Genomic DNA, 12,775 nt, shown 5'->3' with positions numbered 1-12,775 from the left:
CACTTCTTCATGTCGAGATTTAATTCATTCTATATCTCTCCACACAAGCTAGAATTCACTCCATATTTCTTTTTGTAATTCTTGTCCCCTTCAATCTCACATAATGTTGCTTCCCTTTATAATTATTGTCCCCTTCAATCTCACATAATGTTTCTTCCCTTTAAAGGGAAAGAAATGCTTCTTATATTACAATTAAAAACAACACTATATATTGTATTTATGGACTAAGTATTACCCATGATGGCTTCCTTGACCAACAAGAGTGAGAAGTGTCAAAGGCCTTAATACCAACCTTGAATGAATCAATATCCATTCTAAAAGTCTACTTTGGTTGTATAATATGATAATATCCACTAACGTGACTTCGAAAGTTGATAATAAATTCATCTTCAAGGAGTTCCAATTAAAGGCTATGTCGCATAATTCAAGTTCAGGAATGATTAGGTTGAATTCAAATTAAAATCTTCTGAAATGGTTTGGATGATGCATTCCAATATATATTATAGAAGGTAATATACAATTTTATGTTTATATTATATTTATATAATATACTAAATATGTAATTATAATTTATTAGCACAACCAACAACTTATTTATCTCTTATTAAAATCACAATTTCCAGTTGGTGGCTTAGATAATGACTTCAAATATTAAAGATGATTAGAAATTGGTGGTCCAACTTATTTGATGACTAGAACAACTTCCAAACTTCAAGATACCAGATTAAAAAGGACTAACTACTATAGCAATTTCAACCTCACTACTTCATGTCGAGATGTAATTCATTCTATATCTCTCCACACAAACTAGAATTCACTTCGGATTTCCCTTTATAATTCTTTTCCCCTTCAATCTCACATAATTTTCCTTCCCTTTAAAGATAAAGCAATGAGTCTTATATTACAATTAAGACACAAGACTAATACAAAAAATATTGTATCTATGAACTAAGTGCTACCCATGATAGCTTCCTTGACCAAAAAGAGTGAGAAGTTTCACGGGCCTTAAACTCCAACCTTGAATGAATAAATGTTCATTATAAAAGTCTACTTTTTTTGTATTATATGGTAATATCCACTAACTTGTCTTCGAAAGTTGATACTAAATTCAGCTTCAAGGAGTTTCAATTAAAGGTTGTGTCACACAATTCAAGTTCAGAAACGATTAGGTTCGATTCAAATTAAAATCTTCTGAAATGATTTGGATGAGGTTTTCCATTATATATTATAGAAAGTAATATATAACTTTATGTTTGTATTATATTTATACAATATACTAAATATGTAATTATAATTTATTAGCAAAACCAACAACTTATTTATGTCTTATGAAAATCAAAATTGCTAGTTGGTGGCTTAGTTAATGACTTGAAATATTAAAGATGATTAGCAGTTGTTGGACCAATTTATTTGATGACTAGAACAAATTCCAAACTTCAAGATAGTAGATTAAAAAGGACTAACTACTATAGCAGTTTCAACCTCCCTTCTTCACGTTGAGATGTAATTCATTCTATATCTCTCCACACAAACTAGAATACACTCTGGATTTCCCTTTATAATTATTGTCCTCTTCAATCTCACATAATGTTGCTTCCCTTTAAAGAAAATGCAAAGTGTCTTATATTACAATTAAAACACAGGACTAAGACAAAAAATATTGTATCTATGGACTAAGTTCTACCCATGATAGCTTCCTTGACCAATAAGAGCGAGAATTGTCACGGGCCTTTAGATCCAACCTTGAATGAATCAATATCCAATAGAAAAGTCTACTTTTTTTGTATTATATGATAATATCCAGTAACTTGACCTCGAAAGTTGATACTAAATTCATCTTCAAGGAGTTTCAATTAAAGGCTATGTCACATAATTCAAGTTCGGGAATGATTAGGTTCAATTCAAATTCAAATATTCTGAAATGGTTTGGATGAGGTTTTCGATTATATATTATAGAAAGTAATATATAATTTTATGTTCGTATTCTATTTATATAATATAATAAATATGTAGTTATAATTTATTAGCACAACCAAAAACTTACTTTTCTCTTATTAAAATCACTATTGCCAGTTGGTGGCTTAGTTAATGACTTCAAATATTCAAGACGATTACAAATATGTAATATTACATCCATTGTAATATTATATTCTTCCATCACATCCTAACAAGTAGGACGAATCTTACTAGATCTTAAGGAAAAAGGCACAATTGTTCTTTCGTTGGAATCAGTACCAGTGTTTTGGGTTAAAGAGATTGTATCGTGATTTCTATCTAATGGAAAGTTGCATGATGTAGGACTTACCATTCTATATGCTTCACAGCCTTCATGTTTGTGTTAACTGTCTACAAACGTTTTTAAAATCCTATTGTCGTTTGCGGGTCTTTCATCATAGAATAATATTTTCCCATCATGATCCTTGCACTTAACAACAACCATGGCACCTGCAAAGTACATGCTATATATTGTTAGGAATAAAAAAATATCTAACATGAATTTTGTTTAGTTTAGATTTAAAAGACAATTTTGTTATAGTTCTAAATAAAATTATTAAATATCAAATTGTTGTGTTGTGCCTCCTTTATGCCATTACGGTTTATGCTGCATTGTTGTGCTAAATTTCCCAATAAAAGGTTTCCAAACTAAATCTCTTGTAAGGGCACCAGGAAAAATAATTCTATGCATCAAAGCAATAAATAAATCTATCTAGAGAAACAGAGTATTCTCAATACCAAATTTATTCTTCAGTGCCAAATCTAGTGTTCCAGAACTTCAAATAAGAAACTCCAAAAATCCATATGAAAATAGCTAAAAAAATAGGTGGGAATTTTGATAAATTACCAGTAATAGGTGAGATATCAGTGGGAATCAAGCAGGAAGGTTATCACAATAAACCTTTACTGTAACTATAAAGTTATGACTACCATTGATAGAGACCAACAATGAAAAAATATTGATACTAACCTAGTGGAAATGTTTTAAAAGCTTGTCTAGGTGATAATTTTGATAAATTACATTGAATAGGTGAGATCCTAGTGGGGAATCCAACATGAAATTTATCACAATAAAGTCATACAGCCATAGTTAAAATGTTTCAAAGGCTTGTCCATTGTGGCCAAGGATTTTAGTTGATCTGGAAAGTAATGTCATAGATGATATCCTTCAACATGGCTCAACCTAGTAAGTATTAGAAGATTTCCTCTCATAAAGTTATGTCCCAAACAACTCTAAAACATAATAGTACATAACAACCTCCAATCTTTATTATCAAGATGACATAACATCTTGATTTTTAAGAAAAAAGTCGCCAAAAGCTTTACCTTCAGTTATTGTTTTCTTTTTTTTTAATTTCATTGGTTTAAAAATTTTGTAGATAATTTCTATGATCAAAGTTCTCATTAAAACAAAATGAAGAAACTTTTAGAAAGGTTTCAATTAAAATATGGAGAAAATTTCTGAATGGAAAATTAAATTTAACCATATAAGAAGTTATCTCACCCATGTCTCTGAGAAGCATGATATAATTAAATTTATAACAGGTGCAATTCAATTTTTGTAAGCCAAAGAGACTTTTTATAAGCGATGTATAATTCCTTTTGTACCTAATATGGAGTTGACACAAAATTTAAAAAAAATTAATAATAAAAAGATATTTCAATATCCACTTATATATATATATATATATATATATAGCGAGAGAGAGAGAGAGAGAGAGAGTATTTGAAAGTTTGAAAAAAAAACTTACATTCGTATATGAGAATTATGTGCAAGTGTAAAAATGGTTAACATGAGGTTGACATGCAACAAAGCTCTATTATATGAAGTCAATGTTATAGGAAGTGGTGGAGTAGGCAAGGCGTATTGTGTCACGTTGCAGAATAATGAAACTATAGTAGTAAAGTGAATATGGATAATGAACACAATAGAAATATGCAAAATAGATTAGACATATTGATAAAGGTAGAAGTGGAAATTTTGGGAACAATTTGGCATAAAATTATAGTGGAACTTTATTGTTATTTGTCAAATTGTAATTCAAATCTATTGGTCTATGAATGCATGCCAAACAGAAACTTATTTGATTCTTTACATCAAAATAATGAGAAGACATTAAAGAGAAGTGGCATGGATTTCAATTGGCCAACACAGTAAAATTTTTCATTGGGAGCAGCTCATGAATTAGAATATCTTCATCATGATTTCTTTCTTGCAATTATTCACAGGGATGTAAAATCTACTAATATTTTGATGGATAAATTTTGAGTCAAAGATCGCTAATTTTGGGATTGCCAAAATTGTTCAAACTTGTAGAGGAAAGGATTCTAAAGTAGCTTTTATAATCACCCATGACTACATTTCTCCTGGTATGTTCAACTTAGTATTGTGCTTCCCTAGTTTGCACCTTTAAAAGCAAATAACATTTGGTAAGGAAGAGGCTTTCTTGTGCATACACGAGCTAGGAGTTAGGGGTTGTGTCCTAAAGAATAGGATGCCTTCTGCACTAGAGAATGAGAGGTTTGCGTGCAAATAATTTGGGCCAGGAAGTCAAAACCTATGTATAAAGAATTCAGGCCAACCTATGGATACTAGAGCAAGGAAATAGGGCTAAGAAGGTGGCAAGGAATAGGAGTTGGATCAAGTGTGTTTGAATGGTACGTAAAATGAGTACAACGTGAGGAATAGATTGTTATCAGTGTGATAATTTCCATGTAAGATAACAAATTGTTCAAACTATGTCAATAAAATACTACAACAAAGAAAGGTGGGGTTTTCCCAAGAAAAATTGTGCAAATTTATGTGATTGTGTTCTTTATTTGTGTGTGTTTATTCTACTATTGAATTATTAAGAGATTCTGCATCTTGGTGGACGTAAACTAGTTTCAGTTTTTAATTATTCATCTAGTAGTTACAGAGTTTCATGGAAATTTAAAGCTTCATCTAGTCCTTATCACTCTAAAATTATTTGGCTCGGCCCCTTGAACAAATATCCAAAGCTCATTCTTAATTGGAATTAACACCATCTTAAGTTTCTAGCGGAAAAAAAATTGATTAAAATTTAATCATCTTCATGACTAATGTGGATGTCCTGCTAACAATCGTTGATTACCTTAAAGCTTGACTGAGACCAGAATCAGATTCCTTGGCTGCACGATTGAAATTCCATCAATTTATTACTAATGGGTGTAGAGGAACTTCTAAATCCAAAATGGTATAATTCTAAATATTTTTGTGTTCAAGTCAATTTTCAAATATGCTTATTCTAGTTTTTTTTATAACATATAAATCCTCTATGGCTACACTTTGATATTAATTTTCCCAGCGATATGACAACTCAATATTTAAAAGTATTAAAGCTTCCAATGAGCCCCATTCCATAAAAGCAGTGGATAATACATATAAATAAATACAAATTGAGATCATTTCAGTCATGTATGTTCCTCACAAAACAAATGTAAGCAATGAGAATTAGCAAAGAACCTTATTGCATCAAAACTTTGAGTAGTTACTCAGTGTTTGTAAAAATGAAATAAGTTGTTCGTTATCTTTCAATTCAAAGGAAAATGAAGTTATCTATTATAGAAAAGAATGTATATTGTTACTTGAGGGAAAATATGGAGAGAATAGATATAAAGATGATGAAAAATATTTTCACTTCATGAGCACTTCAATGACTCCTATAATTCACTATAAAAAAAATGAGAAAAAATAATTTAACTTTGACAAACAATCCAGCAAACAAAAAATTGCAACATTCCACATCGGTAAATTAGGGGAAAATGCAGAGACTACGTAGCTATTAGGCATGATATTATGGGTACATAAGGTTTTCTTGTGGCTAGAAGCTCAGTACAAGTCATTGCACAAACTCGTGCAATAACAAGGTTTGTTGTTGCATAAGTCAAGTCCATGTTATTTAAGAGCCTAAAAGTCATTGAAGAGGATTTAAACGACACTTCCAAGACATGTGACAAATTATTTCAGGTAGAAATATCTATGATAAAACACAACATAAACTCCATAACGCAAGCCAATTAAATTTTCTTTGAACATAGTAAGCCTTCAAATCTATCCGACATCAATTGTTGATAGGAAGCAAGAGATGTTTGATACCACTGTACTATTCAAATGACTATAACTCTTCAATTGTAATAAATTGAGTTCAAGGACAATCTTGAACAACTAAAAATGTAGGCATATTGGAGACCACTTCATTAACTGTCATTGTTATATCATAAGAACATATAATAAACACCATGAAAACATAGTCCCTGCTTGTTATCTACCACATTTCTTACGAATGAGTAACAAACATAGTCCCACGTTTTTGGACTTTGGGAATAAGAAAAAAAAGAATAGTGTCAGTGAGTGTTTGTGAGTCTCTGCACTTTGAGAAAAAAAACAGAACATTGAAAACAAATTTACTTTATTTAGGAATGGGATAAAATGCTAGAATAAACTTTATGTACCTTTAAAAGAATGAATATATATATCAGCAAACTTCTTTATCTAAAAAATAGCAAACACATTGGTACATTTCATTTTTTTTTTTTAAACTAACCATTACACTTTAATCATATGCCCCGTATTAAAATTTATTGACTTATGTGCCCAAAACTAAAATTTAGTGTGGACACTATGGAGAGGATAGAAATATGCCATATCCAAATGTGCAGAACAAAAATTTTCTACCACAATATGTATACAGCAAGACGAAAGTGGTTTCTCTTGGGTGTTGAATTTGTGAGAGAAACATGCATCTTCATTTTATTTTTTGAAATGGGTCTTATTTTAAATTCGAAGGAAGCCTATACATGATGAAGGTGTTGATTATAAAGTTGGTTGTGTGGTTGGGATGTCTATCCTGTGTTGCTTTCGGGTAGCTTGAGGTGAGTGAAGTTGTGAGTGGTTTCGTTAATCTTCTAGAGGCGGGAATATCTTCCATTGACAATTTAGCAGAGTTTATTAGAAGTACCTCCAAAGGGAGACTACATCTACAAATGGGTGCCATGGATGTTCTAGCCACCCTAAGAGGCTAAGAAGTCAAGAGCTTACATGGTATTGGACTCACCACGTGTAAGAATAATAACAAAGTTTCTTATGTTGTAATGTTGTCATTTGATAATCCCAATTATTTGATGAAGTAATTCATGAAGTATGTGTCCAGTGCCCACAATGTGCAGTCCATCCTTTTGCAATTCTTATCTTCAAAATATCTTGCATCCATTCCTGAGATATGTCATTGTAATGATGGATGAAAATTCAATGTAATTTCACAGTGGAAGAGGTCAGGACTTTTCTTGCTTGTCCGATGCCTGGAACACTAAAATCACTTCTTGATTTCAAGTGCCTACTGCCCTCTCTGGGCTACCTGAGAAATGGCTTCCATGGATGCAATGAGGGTATGTTGTATGTGGAGCGATCGGGAGGGGGTGAACCTGAGCAGACTGATGACTTTGAAAGCCTTACATTGAAAGAGGGTAACCCCAAGATAGGATTGCCTCCTCCAGTCTATGAAATACTTGAGCATTACGATACCCAGAAAGAGCGTTCTTGCATTTGCATTCCAGTGTGTCTACCAGAGAAAGATGAGTGGACAAAGTTGTTGACCACATCTTTCAGGACTAAAGATAATGAAGAAAGAAGAGTCAGCGCCAGGGCTTCAGATGCCATGGAAAATTACACGGCTCAAGAAGTCAAGGACACTTGCATGGCTTGGAATAGAGGATGGGAGGAGCTGAGAAAAGGATTAATAGTAATATTTAGCACTCCCTCCCTAATATTTCCAAGGTTAACATAAATATTAATCAACCTTCTTCTAGTTGGATGGTTCAGGGTAGATGGTTTCTCTACTTCTATGGTGGCAAGAAAGGCAGTCAAAATTTATGTTGTGGGCAGTAAAGAAAGTGGATTTGCTGCCAATGCATTTCTAAGGACAACCCTACTGAAGTCTAAGAATACCAAGTCTAATCATGATCATATAAACTCTACTAAAAATGACATAGATATTTTCCAAGTGCTAACCTTTCAAGGTCATCTTCGAGGTCCCAATGAGAAATCATGTTGCTGCTTACCTAGTTTGCCAAAAGGGTCCTATGCTTGAGTAGAAATCCATGCTCCATAATTCCTTAACCCCTGAATGATAAAACCCCTATTCTAGCCTCTTTAGACCATTACAGAGTAGCAAGGTTTCTTCATCATAACACACCTTAGAATCCAAAATCTTAGTGGTTCAAGCATTGTTCGTGTGTTATGAATAAAATATATATAACTAATATAAATATAAGTAACCAGGATAATTGTAATAATGATTAGTTAATAATAATTAGTAGTTAGGTTGAAGAGGCATGTGTAAATAGGACATTACTCTCCATGAAGAGACACTTGCTTGATATATAAGCAAGCCTCTCATTCTCATTGTAAATTAATATTATTCACACACTTTAATATAATATTTGTATCCTCATGGATATCTTTATATTCCAAGTCTTCTGGAGTAATTAATTTGTAGAAGGAACTTTGTTCGCTTCATTTTATTTCAGAGCAGTCGACACTTTAGCCGCTTCACTGCTGCACAATTGTTGTTCTCGGGTCAGCAGCCCTTGGCCATCAATCGTCATCAACCTTGTTGCTATCACAATTGAAGTGTTTCGTTACACATTTGGAGATTCTCCATTTTTCAGGTCTTTGGCCACTTGTTAACAAAAAAAAAAAAAAAACATAGCACTTATGGATGGGTCGTTGTCAGATCTATTAAACAAATAATATATATTATTAAACAAAACAGTGACCACCACTCTTCTTCTATTTGCACAGCCCCACTGTCCCAGCGACAACGACATTTTGTAGCCACAGCCACTTCCATTAGGGCTGCTATTCGGAATTATTGACAATGGGCACAAGGTTGCACAGTCACGAAAGCTGCAACCCTGTTGCCACCACAATTATCTGTGCATCATTCCTCGTTGATCAGGCTACCGACAACCACCCAACCATCGAACATTACCACTTTCGCCTCTTGTCCTCCACAGACCACTGGCTCTGCACAATCATAGTTGTCACTGCCACTAATCAACATCATTTGGTTGTCTTTAGCATAGTTTTAGACCACCATCACCTAGCCGCCGCAGCTTCGCTACGTTTCGACCATACAACTCCGCCGCTGACAAGTTCAAATAAACTGTTTACAATTTGCAAGAACCGTGACGTCCGTCCCTACAACACCCCTCGATTCACCTTTCGTCCCTTCAGTGGCCCTTCACCCTTTGGCCAAGCACATTCTCCCAAGTAGTTCATAGCCCAGGTACCTTCTCGTCCCACCTGCCACTGCAAGCGGCTAACATTTTTCTCCCTCACTACAGAGTTGACCTTCTTGACATAGCCACTATAACTTGCAGAGTACTGAGCCCTGCCAATGCTACCTATCAACTACTTGATAGTCATCGTACCTTTCATATGGGGTTGTCCACCCACAAAGCCAGGAAGAACACTTCTCATTCTTGATTTTCCAAACATGGCAACCACCATTTTTACCAAGCCATCTTTACATTAGGACTACATCCCTAAGATTTTATTAAAAAGTGTAGTAAATAAACTGTGGAGTAGGGGACATGACTATTGGTAAGAGATTAATAAATTACTAAGTAATAGCTGCTAACTAAATAAAAAATAAAAAATATACGTAACGCTAAAGATTTATTAAGTAGCAAGATTTTAATAAAATAAGAGATATAGAAAGGAGCAGTATTAAAATAGTAAAAATTAAATTTATTATAAAGAAAAAAGGAAGAAGTGAAAATATTATTATTATAAGATAATAAAGTTTTTTGAAAAGGGGTCTTAATATAAAGAAAGACATACCTATATAGAGGGAAACAAGATAAAGGAATATTTTTTTAATAAAAAAAAAAGGTATTCAAGTTTTAACAATCCACATTAAAGGAGAATATTTGAAAAATATATATAGAAAAAAAAGGGATTTATTTAAAAAAAAAGTGATTTAAAAAGTATTTGATATTCAAAAATCAAAATGGAGTCTAATACAGAAATGAATGCCAAGATATTCCCATAAACTTTACCCAGAGATGGTAATGTGCTATTTAACATTAAAGGAACTCTTGTAGGAAAAGATGTTATCATTTCTATTTCTTTGGCAGAATATTCAAATTATATAACACCTAAAATTGCAAACCAATTAGTGATCCCGGAGTCAGATATAACTGAAAAAATAGACTTTTTTGGCAATAAAATATATGACATAGCCAATTTACAGCTAAACATTGAAGATTATACATTTGTATCGCAATTCTGAGTTCACACCCTATGGAACGATCAAGGTGAAATTATTTTGGGATCACCCTGGATGGAAGCTCTAGGGTCCTTTATTCTAAATACAGAAAAGAAGTTTTTGACATTTTCCCACAAAAAGAAGAAAATAACACTCCAAGATGTTACACTGAAACCAAATTCAATAACACCAAAAGATATATCAGATATTTCAAAAGTAATTTCTTAAGAAGGTAAATTTTTTTTACAAAATATGCAAAATGAAATTGACAAAATCATTGTTGACAAAAATGAAGAATTTTCTTGACTTAAAAACCATAGTGAAAAATTACTGATGCAAATTAAGAGACTTAAGAGGGATAAGAAATAAGAAAACAAGGTACAACAACTTATCAAGAAGGAAGCATCAAATGTAGGAATTCAAGTTGATGACAAAACAACAGATACCGATCCAGTGAATGTCACAACTCAAGAAGAAGACAAGCAAGTTGAAGAAAAGACGTGCTTGGATGTTGCAGTTCAGATGATAAACACCCCAAGTGAAGGTTTGGTAACGAACTCAACAACATCATCCCCTGAAGTAAATCAAAAAATTTCCACACACCTAATAAGGGAAAGTAAAGTCCCATATCGACATCCGAATCATGAGAGTAGACAACTCAACCAAGCTACGTATCGGGACCATTCAGATCAAAAATAACAAATTGATGTTTCAAAGAATAATGACATAAAATCAATCTCATCTTATGCTCACAAGTCGTTACAAAATTCCAATGATTAGAATATTCCACAGAAAACTAATCTAGGATGGTCTGATCCCTTCTCAGTGCGACAATTTTGTTTGTGACTTAGAAGATCATATCAACTTGTATTGACGAAGATGATTGTTCCGAGAGAGAAATTCATTTGAAGCCAGAAAAGAGATCAAACCTTTTTCGACAAGCTTTGAGGACAAAGATTTTTGAGGAAGAAGGCAACGTTACAAATAAAATGTATATAAATAATATAAATATAAGTAACAAGGATAACTGTAATAATGAATAGTTAATAATAATTAGTAGTTTGGTTGAAGAGGCATGTCTAAATAGGACATGACTCTCCATGAAGAGACACTTGCTTTATATATAAGCAAGCCTCTCATTCTCATTGTAAATTAATCTTATTCACGCACTTTAATATAATATTTGTATCCTCATGGATATCTTTATATTCCAAGTCTTCTCGAGTAATTAATTTGTAGAAGGAACTTTGTTCGCTTCATCATGCTTAGATAAGTGGCCCCAGTCAATTCTCTTTTTAACATGTCCATTCATAGGGTTAGGGACACTGATTCCACTAGTGAGATCCTGGTTCCATTAATCTCCAGCGTGACACCCATGGTCCTATGGTGGTGCTGCAAGGTAATTGACTATGGGGCTCCTTCCACAGGGCACGAACTCACTCAAACATAGAAGAGACAAACCTCAAACCATCCTAAGGGTCGCAATGGGGGCACAACGGGCTTCTTATTTAGAAGTGCACTGACCCTTAGGACCGTGGGCTGACCTTGGCCATGGGCAACCTTGTTCTTCTCCTCATGCGCATGCCCAGATAACCCTCATGCTAATGATGAATCCAGACCATTTTTCAACTTAGGCTAAATCTCACGCTGCAAACATGATATTCTATGGAACTCTAATTAGTCAAGCGGGAAAGGGCCTACGAGCCATTTTTAATTTAAAATAATTAAAAGGTAAATAGTTGAGACAATTTGATCATTTTAAGACGAAATGGTAATTTTTTCTTAAATGTCTTAAAAACCCCTTGGTATAGTAGTGAGTGGCATATTTGTCAAAAAGAGGATAGAATAAGAAATATGGAAGTTCCCTGCAGTTTAAAGGTGCCCAATTTCTAAATTATTAATGAGGAATTGCATGTCATTGTCTAGTATAAGGCTTGTATCTTTCTTACTTTGTTCAATCTCGCAACATATTAGGAATATTATCCAAGTAAGGAAGTTGTATATGGTGGATGGAAGTTTGAGGGATTTTGTCGAGGAGACACAATTTTACTAATTTGTTGTTGAGGAGACATAATTTTACTTATTTGTTGATACAAACTAGGTGCATGAGTTTTTTTTCCTTGCTTTATAATATGCTCACAGTAAATGCCTATAACATTGGTCCAAGAAAAAAATGAATGCATCTTCTCTATGTTGTTTCCATTATTTTAAAGATGGTTTATGTTCTTGTGGGGATTACTATTTATGGACAGAAAACAATAGTAAATCTATATTTTCATACAATCAGTTTTGCACTCCCAGTGGTAGACAACGAGATACAAATGAAGAATGATGAAGTGTTATATAAGCTATATCATCTGAGTACTTGAGCTGGTAGCACCATTCTCTAAAAGTGGATGGTCAACCATGTTGCATGGGTACATTTGAGTGTAGGTATGGGAATGTTGCACACTCTATAAATCATAGTTACCTACCAACCTAGTAAGTTA

General features: G+C 33.3%; 1 pseudogene; it reads right to left on the bottom strand.

The window, feature by feature from the left end:
• Positions 1–8,032: 8,032 nt before the first annotated feature.
• On the bottom strand, positions 8,033–11,908 carry LOC149243084 (uncharacterized protein At1g01500-like; annotated as a pseudogene).
• Positions 11,909–12,775: the final 867 nt, after the last annotated feature.

Source organism: Pinus tabuliformis, chromosome 8 (assembly GCF_031772625.1).
Source record: "Pinus tabuliformis cultivar Carrire ecotype Pingquan chromosome 8, CPIR1, whole genome shotgun sequence".
NCBI lineage: Eukaryota > Viridiplantae > Streptophyta > Pinopsida > Pinales > Pinaceae > Pinus > Pinus tabuliformis.
The sequence above is the reverse complement of the archived record's forward strand: the minus strand, read 5'-3'. Positions and strand labels throughout refer to the sequence as shown.